Source organism: Prinia subflava, chromosome 1 (genome assembly GCF_021018805.1).
Source record: "Prinia subflava isolate CZ2003 ecotype Zambia chromosome 1, Cam_Psub_1.2, whole genome shotgun sequence".
Classification (NCBI taxonomy): Eukaryota; Metazoa; Chordata; class Aves; order Passeriformes; family Cisticolidae; genus Prinia; species Prinia subflava.
Window position 1 is genome coordinate 91007547 of NC_086247.1, and position 18655 is coordinate 91026201.

General features: G+C 40.4%; 1 protein-coding gene across 3 annotated transcripts in view; it reads left to right on the forward strand.

The window, feature by feature from the left end:
- Nucleotides 1–2386: 2386 nt before the first annotated feature.
- RNF182 (ring finger protein 182) overlaps nucleotides 2387–18655 on the forward strand; it is a 29365-nt gene continuing 13096 nt past the window's right edge. For 2 of the 3 annotated variants that reach the window (XM_063403069.1, XM_063403050.1), the window contains exon 1: nucleotides 2387–2606. The gene's annotated coding sequence lies outside the window, so the exon portion shown is untranslated. Of the gene's footprint in view, nucleotides 2607–16224; nucleotides 16419–18655 lie in introns of all 3 variants that reach the window. The other variant, XM_063403078.1, reaches the window with a different exon arrangement.

Below are 18655 nucleotides of genomic sequence, written 5' to 3' on the forward strand. Positions count from 1 at the left end.
GACATTAAGCCAGTTAAAATTTCAAACAGAGTTAAAAAATAGAACAAAAGACACACAGAAAAACCCTCTTTTTTCACACAGAAAGACACGAAGTCACAAAAAAAAGAAAAAAAAAAAAAGACACACAGAAAAACAAGCACTAGAACAGTGAACTAGCTAAAGTTTTGTCCTAAAGATACAGGTGATATCCATCTACAAAAATGGCTCATCTTTGTGACTAAAATATCATTGTAACCTTGACAGGAAAAATAATCTAGAAGGCATGGATATCTGCACAATGCCAAGGTATGTTCAATTGAGTGTTCCAGCTAGTTCTTTAAAATATCACACAATTGTCTCAACTGCCCCTTCTGGAAATGCTATTCTTTATCTTCAGCCTGGAGAGGGAAATGTTTAGAAGCCTGTGTGTAAAACTGCATTGAAGATTAAAAGCCCCAGGAACACATGAAATGATATCTGTACTCAGGTGCTTTGTATAAGTGAAGACCAGATAGTAAGCATGCCTTTCCTATCATTTTTCTGTCCCTTCCTGTGTTTCCACCTGGGAGAAAGTGCTATGAATTTATTTTGTAAGAAAAATGAATGGGCATTTTAGAAACAGCATTGCTTTCTTGCTGTCAAAATAAGGACCATTTCTTTGAGCAACGTTTTCTTTTTTAGATGCATCTTAAGTTAAAAAACATTCTTATTCTTCCAAAGGATTTTAGAATATGAAATGCTTTCCATCTTTTAGAGGGTTTTTGAGTTTTGAGGGGTTTTTTAAAATTGTATCTGTTATGAATACTGACACTCCATTTTATTAAAAGGATGTGAGCATTCTTTTATATCAGGTAAAATAGGCAGAATTTCTCCTATGCTATGAGATCCAGGATGTTGCAGATCTTTCATTTCTCTAATGTTACTCTTTCCTCCTCAAAGAAAGCAAATTTACTATAAGGGAAAACAAACAAAAAAATAAGCTCTGCTATGCTCTGACTGGATTTGTATTACTTTTTCTTCTTTTTTCAAGTCTTGAATTGGTACTTAGCATACAAATCAGGTAGATAAATACGTGGTGAGTCCCCGTTTCATACTCAACCTTCTCTGTCCCTCATTTGTGCTGCCACTGTCACTTGGCTCTGCGATGGCCTGCCGGCAGCTCTGCTGTAAGCTGGGCTGCTTTGTGAAGATCTCCTGTGGGGGTCTTTCTTGTCTTTGGCAAACTCTTCCTAAAGAGTGTTCTCTGCAGTGTGCCAGCAGCTCTTGGCGCAGATTCATCAGCTCACAGTGACTTGCAGTGCGGATACTTAATAGTCATCCCCTGTAGCTTGGCAGTAGCTGAGATGGATAATGCAGCCTCCAAGTTGCTCCTTGCATGTTGGGTTTCCTCTGCGTGGCAAACTTGGAAAGTCCAACTTAATCAATATAAACCAGAGAAAGAGAAAAGGGGAGATCCATCTTGCACTTCAAAGGATGTTTTATCAACTTTACTACTATTGAGAGAACAAGAATGTCTCAGGCAGAGAAATTTTCAGAAGATAGACCCAACAAGCCGATACTGCTGATCCTTCAGTTCAGGAGGAGGAAAGAGAGAACGCAGGAACTGCCTCAGCTTTTGTCAGTCTTGCCAAGCAGGGAGAAGGATGTGAAGATGGGCATCCCTGGCACACCTTAGGCTATTGCTGTAGGAAAGCATATCACTCCCCAGACCCAGGATAACCCTAAATCTCAAACATGTCAGGACACAATGATATTTCTCACACACCTGGCTGCTTTACCCTAATCCATTATCAGCCTTTCCCTCCTCTTCCTTCTAATCACCCATGCTTCCCTTCCTGTTTACAGTACGTAGGACGAGCCCTTCAGTTCCTAGACCCTTAGGACCTGCTGCATCATACTAAATGCTCTGCAGAAAAACCCCATGGCACCCTGGGACCACGAGCCGCCGTCCAGAGGGGTCCCAGCAGCAAGTTCCCACAAAAAAGCAGCTCATCATCAGAGGATGTGGAGCTAAACCACTTGCACAAAATGAAAACCTGTTTCTAAAAATTATGATTTTTGACTTCCTGGGGTTTTTATGGTGATGTTCTGGGACCAAAAAATCAGCAAAGGCAGGAGGGCGGGAGCAGGTGTGCAGGTCAGCTCCCATGGTCATTTCATATCATGGGTGCTCCCTGTATCCCTGCTGCCTCGGGATCCCTTCTCGGAGTGGGAGCGTACCCCTGTGTGTGCTTTGGAGACAAGTCTCCCTGAGGAGGCGGCGGAGCTGGGACGGGGATGCTCTGAGCCGAGAGCCCACATCCCAGTCCGAGGATGCAGTCGAGGTGAGGTCGGCGAGGCGCCCTCCCAGCCTCCGGCCGGGCTGGGCGGTGCCGGGGGCTGGCAGCGGGCGGAGGAGGAGGAAAAGGCCAGGATATTCCTGAATGAACGGCTCGCTCCTCACCCCACACCTCCGCCCGGCTCCCGCCTCCCTCCCGCCGCTCGCCGGTGTCTCTCCGAGGCGCAGCCAGTTTCTATAGCGACGGCGCTGAGCCGCGGCTCTTCCGAGTAGTAACAAAGCCGCCCGCCCGCCGCCGCGCCGGGGCTGCGGGGGGAAGCGGCTGCCGCTCCCGAGGACACCGCGACAGGTACGGAGCGAGGGGACGCCCGCCCCCGCCCAGGGGCTGTGCCGCCGGGGCAGCCGCAGCAGGGACGGGGAAATGGGGAGGCGTCCGTCCGTCCGTCCGTCCTTGCGTGGCAGGCGATGGACAGCGGGGAGGGCTGCGGGGGGGCTGCCGCCGGTGCGCCCCGGGTGCCCCTTCCCGACTTCTCCCGGCGCGGCCGCGGGCACCGGGACGGGGCGGCCGCCCCCGCGCACCCGCGGCCGGGGCGGCGGCACGGGCGGGCTCCGCGCCCCGGTGGCAACCGGTGGGCTCGGCTGGCCCTTGTCCGCCGGGGACAGCGCTGCTCCTCGTCCCTTACCCCTTCATAGTAACACTCATAATTTGGCTGTTGTTGTTGTTATGAAAAAAAATGACCCCCTGGAAATTTTGGGGTTACAGAGTTTCGTTTCTTCAGCTTGATGAAGTAATGATGCATAGGGTAATAGCCTTAAATGCGCTACTTAGTTTAAAAAAAAAAATCTAAAGGCTTGGTGTTGTAGAGTAAACAAGACAATTAGTGCTTGTTTTTAGGAGTAAGTGTACCGAAAGGTTTTAGGTAAAATGAGTCCGTAGCTTTCCGAGTCAGAAGGCTGAGATGGTAGAGGTGATAAACGTTTGCTTATCTCGGGCAGCCAAGGTTAGGCGAATAAGCCGCGTTCACCTTCGGAGATACTAATGTCAGAGAGTGGATGGGAAGGTCATTAGCAGGTCATTAGCCTGAGCAATGCTTGTGGTGACTGTAATCAATAACATCCGAATGGTAGTGGCTGTGCGAATAGACATGGATTTCTGCAGAAGTTTAAAATTCAAAGGAACTTCCTGGTGATAAGAGGAGGCTGACCCCTCGTGATGAGGTGCCAGGGAGCAGTCATTGTGGTTCATTGCCGAGTGATTTAGGAAATAAACGAGATCCTGGGCCAAAGCAAAATAGTGCTGTGACATGTATGCAGCCAGCAGCACGTTCAAGACGGGAATCTGCCTGGCTGTGAACAGGGGAAAAAGGGAAATAGTACGTGAGATGAGGACACTGTGACTGAGGACATAGTTATTGAGCAGGTGGAAAAAACCTGACATTTTAAGTAATATGTAATCTAAATATCTGATTATTTGAGATTGAAAACGCTATACCTAATGTAATATCAGGGTATCAGAACTCAAAGGCTAAGCATTGACTGGAAGAAGTTTGAGAAGTATATAAATGAAATGCTGAGTGAAAAGTGGACCTATCAATACCTTTAAGCAAATGATGTGAAAACAGTAGAAAGAGAAGCTACGGCTGTTCAGCAATCATGAACACAAATAGAAAAGAAAATGGATACAGGCTTCTCTTGCAAGAGATGTAAAGGTAAAATGAAGTTTTAAATGAGTGTTGATCAAGTTTAAACTTCCCTCGATAAAAAATCAGTCATATCGTAAAAATATGTGGAGTGGAATTCTAGTTTTTTTAGAAAGAGCAGTCACAGAAAAAACAAAAAAGAGTGGAATTTCTTAGATATGTTGAATGCAGTGGTTTGCCCTGTGTTTATAAGTGCTTGTCCTTCTCTTTCAAAAGTGTCACAACAGTTGTTTTCTTGAAAGAGTTATAACCTTCTGAATGACCTCTGGTTTTTTTATGCAACACTGGAAGGTAAAGTCTTGAGTTCGTAAAATGTGTAAAAATGTAGACCTCAGGTTAATTTAGCATGATGGAAAATAGCATTGCAAGACCACACTGTGGGCTATCTGAAATTGAATGCACTTGCAGAAAATAAAAGGTCATCTGTCCATAATAAGGGCCTGGACACTTCTACCCCCTTAACTGCATGGCAGAGAATGAGAAGGATCAGAACTCAGTATCTTGCCTTAAAAGTGAAAGGGTTAAGCAAAACATTTATGGTTATGCTACCTTGTGACATTTCAGTCCCGAAACTGATCCTTGTGGAACAATTGCAAATTCCACTAGACAAAGTTTATCAGCGGAAAAAATGTAGTAGTTGAGGCAGTACCAGGAAAGAATGCAGTAGTTCAGTATAGATAATACACCCCATAATATAGCCTGACATGCATAAGGGCTTCTAATGGTCAGCCGTTCTAGCAATTAGATCACAGTCTCTCAACTCTCACTTCACACCTCTCTGGTGCTCCTCAGTCCAGACTAGGTTTATAGGAAGCCTGTTGTCAAATTTTCTTGAAAGCATCATCTGAAGCTGTGCACTCTGTGCATTGATAAAAGGCCACTGCAGGAGTGTTCTTGCCACTATTCCTCTTGTTGTGTTCAGTCTTAACATTTTTTCTATATCCTAGTTCAATGACTTGCTATTAAATATTTTTTCTGGAGATGTACGTGTGCTTGGTGTAGCCAGCAGCTCTTTCAAGTATACGGGGACGCTTATCACCTGCTGCCTGGAGGCTGTGATTTCAGTCCTCCCAGCAAGGTTGCTAAGGAGTACTAGGGATCCTTGGAGAGCAAAGCTCAGGGAATTCTCCTGTGGCCTTTGCACACATTGTGTGCTGAAGCAGTGCCTGTCCAATATAAACTGCTGTTCTGACAGTAATATATAGTATGGCCAGATGTGTACCTTATGTATCACACTGTAACATAAGATAATTGTGACTTTCTAGTAAAAACACAACATCTGCAAGTGTGAAAGTGCTGTGATAAGCTACAAAGAGCTCAGGCCTCTTCAAAATGTACCTTAGGTTTAAAATTCATTTGCAAAAACAAATCAAGAAGTACAAGATGTGCAGCTTTTAACCTGCTACAGCACTACACTTTTTAAAACCAGATCCTGTGTGTTTCATTCAGGTTGTTTTTTCCTACAGAGATGATGCAGCCCAGCATGTTAAGCATAATAAATACAATTCAGTATACCTTTCCTTTTCCCATTTTATCTTTTCCACCATCAATGAGTGGACACAAACGTTCAGCAGAAGTTGAAATAACTCAGCAGCACTTTTAGTCCAGATAGTATGAAAACCTGAGACGTTTCCAGCATCTCTAAAGCATTGAGCAGAGACTTCAAATCCATTTAGGTTCTGTCTGATCTCTCTTGCCATTTCCAAGAAATTTAGCCAAAGTGTTACAAAGCTGTAGTTCTTTGAAAGATGCAGGTTCACAAGTGTTTTGTAGATATATATTGCATTTTGAAAGTAACATCTATAAAAATTACCACCACTGGTGGTAGTTCAGAAATTGGAGAAAGGAATAGGGACAGACTGTGTTATCTCTCAGCTTTCCTACTTCAACTTGGAATTGCCCAAGTTATTTGCAGAAAGGCGGGCTTGTAGAAAGAAACGGATGTGACAATCTGGTTTTGAGAATAACTGTAAGGAAACCTGACGGTGTATGGGGCTGTAGTGAGGAAGAAGGTGGGGGCTGATGTGCAGCCCATGATGCAGACATAGCCCTAGAGTGAACAGCTATGGTGAGAGAGTACCTGGGGCTGGTATGAGGAGTCAGGTTGACATGGGACTCAGACTGAGACAGGCTGGTGGAGACCCAGCTGGGAAAATCTGATATTAGACTGCGTGCATCAGCCTCCCAGCAGATGGCCCAGCTCAGGGCTGAAGGCTTCTTTTAGACCTCCTTTTGTAAACCTTCAGGGCTGTATTGGCAATATCCATGGCAGAAGGTGTTGGTCAGGAAACCCAAACCTTTCCATAATAGTTTCAGGGCAGGTGTTGTTTCAGGCAGGGGAACTGATCTTGGCAGGCAGTGCATGGCAAAGAAAGAAAACTCCCGTTTTAGATGGATAGCCAGTCTGTACTCAGGCAGGAGATGTTCTCCTGTGAACAGAAAGAAAATATTCCCCCCTTGGTGACTCACAAGCTGATCAGAGTCTGCTTGAAAAAGCATCTGACCTTGAAGGTTTTGCTGTGGAATAGCTTTATGAAAGTATGGCTTGACCAATGAGGAGCTACACTGCAGGTGTTTACCAAGAACCTGCAGATGCCATTTGCCTCCCAATACATGATGGGGGACCTGAAGTATTTCCACACAAGTATTCTCTGTTAAAAACCAACATGCTCAAAGCTCAAGCTGATACTGGCTTTCTACTCTTTAAACAGTTCCTACAAGTAAATCTCAAAAAAAGCTTTAAAAGTCTTACCAGTGCTTCTGACAATATTGAAAATATTTAATTTATTTAGGTAGAATTTTATAAACATCTTAAGCAGAAATTTTGAGTAGTGTTTGAATCACCAGGTGGAGTGTTGTATAACGTGTGTGTAATGAGGGCTTTTATCTTCCTGTATCTTTCAGTTCACTGAATTATACTTCTGTGCTATTAAAGTGACAGCTAAATGAAAGTCAAAAAAACAGTGCTGTGTTTGGTACTAGGTTCAAATGGTACAATGAGTGAACTGCAGGGCCACAAATTGTACAATGAGAATACACCAAAAAAATTCCCTAAATGGCTGCTGACTATACTGCAAACTCAGTGAAGCTTCCTGTGGAAGAAAATTATGAATTATTGTATGACTAAAACTGTATTGTCATATATATATTCAGTTGAATGCTGATGTTTTGTAATGTTCTAGTACTTGGATTTGCTTTCATTATATTACAGACATTTTAGTGTGTCCACTGAATCAAAGAGCACTTTTGTAGCTGGTGCTTATTCCTGTAATCAAGTTGCTTCTCTTTCTCTGACAAACTAAACAGATTGAGCTCTTTTAAGCTTCCCCTTGAAAGAGATTTAGGCAGCTCCTGAATATCTTTTTTGTGACTATCTGCGATGGGTTGAGTGCCCACCCAAATTATTTACTCTATTTCTGCTGTGAGGTAGGATTAGGAGAAAAGCAAAGCAGGCTCACACTGTTCCTGTGAGAAACTGTTCAAAATCCTGTACAGATTGTGAACATTGTGACCGTGCAAAATATCTTAGTTTGTCTCTCACCAGAGCCCAAAAGGTAATGGTATCTCAGCTGTCTTTCCCTCCTCACCTATATCCCGTGTTGCTAAATTCATGTTGCAAAGATCTCACACTCAGAGCATTTGTCTCTGTGACTTCTCTCTGTTTCTGCTCACTACAGGGGGGTCGGACTAGACAACCTTTAAAGGTGCATTCCAGCCAAAACTGTTCCAATCTATGATTCTGCATTCACAGTGCAAATTAGGTACCCAGCTTACCTGAGTAGCCATAGCTTTTTCTATCGGTGTAATCTGGTACACTAACAATGCAGCTAGCAAGTTCTTAAATGTTGAAGAGAAGAGGGGGTTTTTGTGTGTGTGTTAATTCCTCATTTTATTTGTATCACTTGAGCGAAGTTGTTAGGTAAAAGTGCTCTCTGTCCTTTTCAAGATTCTAATGTAGTTCTCCTTTCTTCTCTGCCATCAGCATGGCAGACCTAAAGCTGTCTTTTCCTTCTAATAGGCCTCTCAGATAAGTCCCTGATGTTTGTGCTATTAAATTCAAGGTCAACACCTTGAATAACACTTGTTAAGTAAATGGAAATGAAATGTGAACTTACTCATCAGATCTATCTAAAAAGAGCAAAAAGGGAGAGCATCTTCTGACACTATTTTCACTCAAGATGATAGGCATGGGTAGCTGCTCATTTGAAGATCAGCTAGCAATGAAAAATTTCATTTCTGTCCCTCTCTGTCTTCTAAAAATTAGGAACAATTATCTATCCAGTAATATAAAAAATGCCCTCTTTATACTGTAACTTTTTCTTAGCTTGAAATTTATACCCTTGGCCCGTCTGACAAATATATATGTCCATATATATGCATAATTTAAAGTACTCTAGCTGTCTCGAGAAGGTACCACGTATAAATGTGTGTGCATGCACACTTTAATCTTAAAATGCCATGTCTTCCATTGGATAAGGAGAGAACAGAAAGCATACCAAGGATGAATCATCTGTTTTTGTTATCAGTCATTCAGACCCTTTGGTGATGGATGGGTGAATAGATTGAGCCTAGAGCTGTAAGCCAGCCTGGCAGCTGGCAGGTAAGTCCCTGGAAGCTCACCAAAATGCTTTCTTAAGCACCACACTGCCTTTTCACTCGTGGTATTTAGCTAAATCATATCCTAGACTATAAAGTATCCTCTTAAGACAATAGGATCACACTTAATCATATATCTACTTTCAGTGGAACTTAAGCATATAGAGATTGTACATGTGCTCTGGTAGGAACCTGAAGAAGGATGCTTTTTTGGATGGGTACATAGAGAAACAGCTCTTACAAGACTCGGAAAGAGCAAGTCAGAGCTGAAAACGAATGGCGTGCAGGTGCTGTGAAGGTGAAGTAATAACATTGCATATTGATAAATCTCACAAAAATCCCAGGTGAAGTAAGTTTCCAGTAAATTTTGTGTCATTTGTTTCTTAAGGATTAATGAAACTTTCATACATGATGACTGCTTTGCCCAACGATGCCACCTGACAGGCAAGTTAAAAACATTTTATAAGCCTGGAATGGAGAAACACTGAGTGCAGTGGTATCTCCCTTCTTCCTTCCTCTGGTATACTTCCCAAGACAGCTTGTTCCAAAGCAGTGTGCTGTGCTAATGGCAGCATTTGCATTAAGAAGATTCTTTTTATGAATTTATTGTAACATGGCCAAAACATCTGCTTCACACTGAGGTGTGGTTTTCAGACTCTAAGGGTAGTTCTCTGTGTGTTCATCAGTGTAAATGTAAGGCTTCAGTAATGCATATTGACACAGATTTATTAAAATATGAATTCTCATTGACTTTGTGACTGAGAGGAGGGAGGAATGGGAAAAAAACATACACATAGAAAAAAGCTTTCTGGGCTGGCTCTCTCAAGTGCAGTTTTGATATTCAGATATGGCTATGAATAGATTGAACAGCCTTCTGAACTTTATGCCCTTTTAAAAATTAAGTGGCCTGCCTATTTTCTGTTTCAGTAAAGTAAAATTATTCATGAAGAGAAATGTCAGTTGTGTCAGTCTTATAATTAATTTTCATTTTAATAACATTAACAGGATGCTTCACTTTCTATTTGTCATTTATATAGATAGCTCATATATATAGTGCATGTGTGAGTTTGAAATTCTGTAGGTATTTGAGAGTGTAACAGCTTTTCTCTAGTTGCAGAACACACACATATGCATGCACACACATTTATACGTGGTACCTTCTCAAGACAGCTAGAGTATTTTAAATTATGCATATATATGGACATGTATATTTATATTTGTCAGACAGACCAAGGGTATAAATTGACATCATATATACAGGTGTGGAAATTCTCTGCACGCAGTGATGCAGTTTACTTTAAAAACACATTCATCCCTGTAACCTTTTGTTTGCCTTTTGCTCAAGGAAGAGAAACAATTTCACACAGTATGATCAGTAAAGTGCAGCTGTGGGTGTAATTCTATGCAGGTGTGCAAACCAGAATTATCTATCCACTGACTGTAAAATAGTAACTTGTAATAAACAATCCTGCTGCATATTTGATGCCTCCTCCTTTTTACTGTATCACTCTGCACTTCTTTCATTAGTAATGTTACATCTTTATGCTTAGCTTTTTCTCTCTTTTATTTCACTTACAGTCTTGTCTGTCTGCATGCAAGAAAGCCAACCTCATTGGAACAGACTTTTTTTTTAAAGTTGTTTCAAAGAGTTACTCTATGTATTTTATTTTGCTGCTCACATAATAGCAATGTCAACCGAGGCATAGATAAAGAGCAAAAAGAGGCATGAAATAATGCTATGAGAAATAGTAAATACTGGGAAATAAAAAGTATACAGTGATCAGCACATGGCTGTATACACTGTATACATGGCATTGAAAAGTAAGGCTCATATCACTCTGCTACTGCTAGCCCAGAGCTTCTTTGATCATGTTTGAAGAGTTGCACTTGTCTGGGAATGTTGGGAGGGTTGATACAGGTCAACTTCAATCAACACTTGCTTTTAAGTTTGTAAATTCATAAAATTTAAAATTCAAATATGTGTGTGTGTTACAGTAATGCGCATAGCTGATGGATTAGATTCATTATTTGCTGTTAAAACATTAGCAATAACTTTCATGGACAAGGCACAGTAACAAAGATTTTGCTGTGCAAAATACAGTGTCTAAACAGACAGAAGTGCAACAAGTAGGGTATGTCAGAAAATTCCAAAGGAGGAGATAATAGTATTTGGCATCAGTTTTGATTTGCAATGGATTTGAGTGGTTTGCTGTGTTTTGCGGGGGTTTTTGTTTGTTTTGGCTTGTGTTTTTTTATGGTGGGGAAGATGGATGATAAGGGTCTTTCAGGAAGAAATGTTAATTACGAGTGGGATTTCTGCACTGGCATGTGGATGAGAAGAAATTTCTGCCCTGGCAGTATGCCTGCTAAAATACCTAATTTTGCACTGCCAGGCACACTGCAATGCTTATATCAAATTTTCTAGAGAATACACTGAAGGAGTGCGGAGCACTCAGACAATGGGCAGAGCCTGAACGACTTGTGGAAAAAGAAATCAAACTGAACCCATGTATTACAAGATCATATTGTTCTGGGAGAAGAAACAAATCTTCGGAAAGCAATTTCATTCAGCATTCATAGCACTGAGCAGTGGTCCAGTTCCTGTGCTGCCAGCTCTAGAACTGACGTCATCTGTCCACCATGACATACTGGACCACTCAGACTGGCACACAAATACTGAGCAGCTGCCTCACACAAATCCAGTTGCATATATCTAGCAAAAGAAAGCCTCTAGTCAGAGATATGAATGGTTATTCACCCAACTGCAAAAAGAAATGCAGCATGCTAGGCAGCAAACAGCAAGCATCATACGTTCACTGATGAGCAAAGTGATAATGGGGAAACCACAGGGAATTGTGTTGATAGGAAATGGGTAAATATTGGGAGTCTGTTCAGCTCAACGCACTGGTTCCAGGGAGGACACTTGACAAAGCTCACATCTTGCATACAGCTCCAGATATCCATGAAACTTGGGGATTTTTTTTCCTCTGATTTTTCTGTCTGCTGCAAGCCTGAGAGAAAAGGAACTGAAGTCCTAGATCTCTCCTCTGCCTCTCCAGAGTGCCAGCTGCCTGGAAAGACTGAAGTTAAGTTGTTGTGTTTCTGCAGCTGGCTTTTAGGTTCTGGGATATGACATGCAAGATATGCACAGGTTACACCAATTTTTGGGTTTCTTCCAGTTACACAGGAACCAAAAAAGGCCATTGTTAAGGAATGGACAGTATAGAAACATCTTTGATCCCCTGCCTAGACTGAGTGAATTAGCTAAATGGTGAATATCTCACATTGTGCAATCATTATTGTTCATCATTGTGACAGGCCGGAAAGAGCAAACATAATAATTAATACTTGGCATTGTGATAATGCCTTTGTGTCCCAGCTTTAAACTGTTTAAACAAAGCTTCTCTTTTATTTAAGTAACTCCTTAATAATTATGTTAAATCTTTCTTCAGTCTTGAATCAACTTTTCAATAGAGACATCTTGTATCCTCTGGTGAAGTGAGTTTAAAGTTGGGGAATGACTGTGTTATATGTGTGTCACTTCCCTTCAAGTACTCATTGTAGAGCACAGCTATGACTGAATTATTTTCTTCAAACATCAGGTAAAATTATCCAGCTAAATATTATGTTACACATGTGTAGTGTATATGTACAGTGTATTTTCTATTGTATATATGTAGATTAAAGCATTAATCTATTAATGTAATGTTTAAAAATATAAGTTGAGCTACTTTTCATGGAATCATAGAATAGTTTGGATAGGAGGGGACTTCAGAGATCATCTAGTTCCAACTCTCCTGCCAAGGTCAGGGACATTGTCCACTAGACCATGTTGTTCAAAGCCCCATCCAGCCTGGCCTTGAATTTCCACTCCTTTTTTTTTTCTGCATTTTCAGAAATGTTGTGTTTTATTCCAGTTGAACAGCAGTCACTAGCAACAGTATTCTATCTGATGTGGTTTCTTTTATGAAGAGATACTAGTGCTCATTTTCAATGTGAAAATTGCAATTTCAGCTTTTATCTATGCATTTTCCTGAATATATAGTAATGGATTTATAGGTATGGAAGCATAGTGTGTAAAACAACACACTCCCTCCTTTATAACTTGCTGGGGAATGCATGGTGTATTAGACCTGCTTTTGAAAATAAGAATAATCAAATATATACTATATTACAAAGAAAACTACTGAAAAATGTGAATGTTTCTTTTAAAATATATACATATAAATTTTATCTTTACTTGATAGCGAAGTTCATGAGTGGTTGAAATAAAAGTACATTCCTCACTGTGAGTCACTGCCTGGGGGCTTTGTGAACCCTCCAGCATTGGGAGGGTTCATAATGCTCAAGTGGACAAGGCCCTTCAGACCTGTCTCTACTTTTGTTGAGAATTGTAGTGGGCACCTTGGTGAGAATGGGGTTGAATGGGTGTAGAAGCAGCAAAGTAGCCATGCAAGAAGGGCCATGAAAATAGCCCCAGATGAGGTCATCAGGATAACAGCAGTGCACATCTACATGACCTTCCAAGGACACCCACCTCAGAAGACAGGTCAGTCAGTAAAGCCTGATGACTCACAGAAGTGGGTGGGAAGGATAGATGGTTTGCTGTTGCCTGAAGACAACAGAAATGCACATCCAGCAGCAGCGCGTCTGCCAACCTAAAAAGAGAGGAGGATGAGGCATGTCCTGTTCGTGTCATTGCAGGGATTGTATCTCCATTATCAGTGCTGAACAGACTTTTGGTTACCTTTGTCTTGGTGCTTGTGAGTGCATGGAATGGAGTGCTATCAGCATCCTCCCACTCTGTAAGATCTCACATTGAGCTCTTCTAAAGTTCTTGGTACACAGTGCTGCAATATCAAGATGTGAGGTTTAATCCAGATGATTTACAGAGGTTCCTTCCAATGTAAATGGTTCTGTAATTCTGTCACTTGAAAGCAAGACTATGTCCCTTGAACTTCACTGCACAGGTAATAATATTAGTATAGTATAGGTTTATGGTAATTTCATAAATCTTACACTTTTATCTTCATTTGTTTGAACTACCTATGTTTTGTTTTTTAAAAATGGTTTCAAGTCACCTAGGTACAAAAAAAAAAAAAAAAAAAAAAAGGCATTTCTGAGCATAAAAATTAGTTTTAAATAATCTTGCACTTGAAAAAATTTCATTCAGAGTATCTTTCTGATCAGAAGGCTGTAAACCTCTGAACTTCAGGGACGTGGGATTGAAATGTCATCTCAGTTGCTGTCTGCGACAGGATCAGTCACAAACAATGAGGATTATGTATCCACTTAAAAATAAAAACACAGTGCCCAGACTGAACTGTCCGATTTGCAGACCTCATCTTGTCGCATTCTTTATGGTGCTAAGCTGACTGTATGAGGCTGGAGCCACAAGTAATCTCTCTCATTCAGCTCTGTTGCAGTGTTGCTGTACATACAAAATGAAGACATGTTGCTCAAAACCATGCACATGTGTCAGCTCTAGCGCAGGGCAGGAGTTGTGCTTTTGGTTTGCTATTTGTCTGAGAAAATACAGTTTCTTTAAAACACTGAAGAATCTGTTGTGAACCTCTCCAGCCTTTACTCTTAGTAGACTTCTCTGTTAAATGAACAGAGCCATTTGTCATGGTGGTGGTCTCACAATTCAAGAAATAAATGTAAACTAAATAAAACAGCTTTCTCCTGAACTTTGCTATTTCACTGTAGCTGTTTTACTGGTATTTTCAGTATCAAAAAGAATGCTACGTTTTGATCCCAAATACTTTTGTGTTCTGTCATTCTATTATTATTTGTCTTATTCATTCTCGTCAGTGTGGTGGGCAATAGAAGGTTTATTTATTATTCCATTTGTTTTCATATTCAGATTGTATTTTTGTATCATCTCTTCTTGTAAAACACACATTTTCCTCCCTCCTACTTCTGTCTGTGCCTTAATACTTTCTTAATTTGATTCCTGTCACTTGTAACATACATCTTGTAACTACACTTTCCTATTTGATTTGACACTTCCATTGCTTCCCTTCCTCTTACCTAACCCCCTTGTACCTTTTTTTTTGGCCATCTTCCTAAAATGAATAATTCTGCTTCTTTGAAGTCCTCCACAAATCCACCTTGTGTATCAAACTTGGTTTTATTCCACTCAGTCCTTCTCCCCCTGTACATGCTTCCTCTGTGTTTCCTTAGCATGCTAAGTTAAAAAACTTGTTCCTAAATTTTCTTCACTTGCACTTAGCCCTCTCTGCCCACTCCCTACAGCAAAGTCTTTCCAATTCATCATAGTGCTGCTCTTGTTTCTCTGATTCTCAACACTCCTCTGTAAGGATCCCAAGACTCTCAGGTAACAATCACAATAAATTGTGTTCTGTGATCAGTTGCACTCTGGCAACATCAGTAACACAATGGAATTGAGCCCATTGTCTTTGTACAAGTATAAGCAAGAGAGAGAAGATAGCGAGCATTTACTTTACATTTACTTTTTTGCTCCATTTAGATCTTGTGCTTAACGATGTGGTTATTAGGGTGTGCTGTAAGATGCCTAATAGGCTTTAAAGAATTACAATGTGTAGTGCTTTCGTTTGTTTCTCTTAAGTAGCTGAGGTAAAATCTTACCATGTGAAATTAAGGTTAAGGTTAAGGATTGCTCTGGATGATGAGTGGGATCTCAAGTTCTTTCATAACCACTGGTGTAATAAGCCAGCAGTTCCAAGTGGTATGTTCACAGAATATGAGACACATCTGAGGCTGCAGTGTCTCATTTGGATGTGATACTGAGACTGTGTGAGTGCATCAAATACTTCATTCACTAATGTTCGATCAGTAAGTCCTTCAGACTTGATATCCTGCCAATGGGGCTGCCACAATTCGTGTATTCATAAACAGTGTCCTTGAGATCTTGTCTGCTCCTTTCTGCACAACCCAGTGTATTAAAAGAACTTTTATCTTTTTGGGAAAGGGAACAGTATCCTGTGGGTTTTATGAATGACTAGATGCCATCATAGTTGTTTACTGATGATGTTCCCTTGGTTGGAGTTATATATTACGAAGCATCATTGTTTCCAAGATTTAATAATGTGACAATTAAATTTATTTTATTTTTCGGTAGCAGAGCCAAGGAGAAATTAATGGTTGTTTGTGTCAGTTTTCTAGTTAATTCAGCATGACTTTTGCCTTAGCAGGGATTATAGATTTAGGAACTGAATAAATGAGGCAGTAACAAATGTTAGAAATGTCAAAAAGGTGTCCTATGAAGTAGCAATCAAAAAAAGCATACACTAGTAGTTTAATTCTACCATCTTTATCCCTGTTACCCAAATAAATAGGCATTTTGCCTGAGAAAGGCCTGCATGTGCATCCTAAGAAAATGCTTGCATACAAGATTCAATTCCTGCTGTCGTTTTACAAGCTAAACTCAGTGACAAGTTTTGACAAACAAATCCCTCAAGTAAAGTTTTTCTTAACACATCTTTAGAGCTACAGGCTACCATAAGCCAAGCAAGAGGAAAGCTACTTTTTCCCTCAAACAAGGGATTTTTAAGACAAGCCAATGTGATCTGTTGAGATATTTGTAAGCGTTTTATCTTCTTTGGTTGAATCACTCTTGATTTACACAAGAGGATCTTTGTCTAATGAATTATCCATATGCTGTGTTGCCATTTTTCTTACCAAAAGGCTTGTGACCACTCTGACCAAAAAGGAGAGAATGCTTTTATCACTGTACGATACCATAAATGCATCTCTGAAAATGCTGTGCAGAGCTTTTGGTTTTATGGGATCATTCAGTGGGATCATTGAAAGCTGAAGATTTGGGCATAGACAGCACGATGGACTACCACCTTTTGCTGTGGACAAGGAATGCCTCATTGGTAAGACCAAATGGGCACTAGGGCTGTCTAGTGAATCAACATAAAATTCACTGTTGAAGCATCTGCTTCTCCCTCAGTCCACCTCTGTCTTGAGATCTGTCCATATAGCAGAGTTCTGTGAAGCTCAGTCAGAAACAGGAGTGTCTCAGGAGAAAAACCATGAAAATTTAAGTTTCCCAAGCCTTCTATTGCAAGCCTTGTCACTTCAAACACACAAGGTGTTTATGGGCAGAAAAAAAAATTAGAAGACATCTGTATGGAGGAGCACTGACAGACATTGTGTGAATATCAACATTTGCATAAACTTTTTAGTAAGTAGAGATGAAAGTCTCCATTTTCCATGGATGCTGATCCTCAGATATTGAGTTCAAACAGACATATCTGAGAATGAAAGGCACAACTTCTGCAGTCTTTTAGGGTATCTCCTATCACATTTCAAAGTGCAGTCTCCTGTAGCTTAACACTCTACAGCGATGGCTTACAGATAGGCAAGATATATTGGCAGAGGTTGTAGACAAAGCTCAGCATATTAGCACAGGATAATAAAGTGGGAAATGGTACATAAGGCTGGCTGATTCTCCTACAAGCCAGATTAATTTAGCTCATCCAGGACTACATGTTATTATAGCTAGGTTGGTTCCAGTACAAATCCTGCTCAGTTATGTCAACACTGTGCTACAAGTTTAAAGTGTAGATGTACTCACTATTGCAAAATATATCCACCACAATTACTGAGAAATGCCCCTCAGGGTGCACTTTCTTTGGGTGCACTTTCTGAAAGAGTCCTCCAGAAGCAGAGAAGGACAAATCTGAGCTCAGAAGCTCTCAAGTAATATTGCAGTCATTTGACTCTGGAGCAGAATTGGATTTTAATCAATTTCACGGAGAGTTCTTTCTGTCAAGAAACCAAGCCCAAGGAAAAAGGTATATTTTAACTGGCTGCAAATTATGTGGTTGGTGTTTGCAGAGATGTGGAAAAGTCAAATTCACAGTGGATGCTACCTTTTGCACTGATTATTAGTGCAATTGTTGTTAACTTTCATAAACTTTGGTTTAGTAGGCTAACAAACAGCAGTGTGCTGTCCTGGTTCTTCAAACATGGAGCTTTCCATGAAAAAGTAATAACATAAATAAAGGCTAATGCTTCTGAGCTTTTGAATAGAGAATACATCTATATAGGCTTTTTTCCCCTAGATCTTCAGTCTTTGCCAATTATATGCATTCAGCACACCAGAAATGAAAAAGGGTGAAATATGTGTTATCCTCTAATGTGTCTAGGTAATTAATTCACTTCCTAGCATGTCTTTCTAGTATCACTTTTTGGAAAAGAGGCTTACACAGTGGAACATTCAGAAGCCTTATATTCACTTGCTTAAGTGAAAGCAAAGCAGAGGAGTTTCCTTATTTAAAATAGTTTAAAGAAAGCTGATCTGGATTTCTAAAAGGTTTCTGGATATGTTACTGTACGATCAAAAATATTTTCTTACTTAGTGGAAGGCAAGAAATGTTTTTAATTTCCTACATTAGTCCATAAGCCTTAGCCAAGCTGCTCATTTGGGATATTGTATAGAAAACCTGATATCCTTGGGAATACTTGCTGAAGAGCTGCTGAGCTGATGTTGGGATTTTTATTACATCAAGTGACATTCATAACCTGTTAGTGTTCTTCTTTCTAGTCTTGTAGTACATGTTGCAAAACACTTAAAACTAAAATCCCCATTGATTATTACCAGTTAAGAAAATACCAATACCTGGTCTCAGTTCTTAATTTACACTGAACTAAATTTATAGGTTAATAGGGAAGTGTCTCTCTATGGACTATGTTGCTTTTTAAACCTTTAGAATTCCATTTTATGTACTTTCTCTCTGTTTTGTGTGTTGGTTGTTTTTTGGTTTTCTGTTGTTGGTTTTCTAATTGGTTTAATATACAAGCTGTGTTTTTGAATACGCCTTGATTACTTCCAAAATTTCTGAAGCAATGCTTTCCTCGCATGTGTTTTGTATTTTGAATGTGCTGGACTGGCAGACTTCAAATATGTTCATTTCATTTAACCTTTCAACCACTGTAGTTGCAAATGACATCAAAATGCTGTAGCTCTGCTCAAAGAAGAGAGAGTTTCCTACTCTTCATTGAGTTTGTGAGACTTAACCAATGTAACTCTTTTGAATGATGGAAAAATTTGTAAAGTCCAGGCTGCCCTTGTCCCAGAACCGAATTATGCAGCTCTTACTGAAAC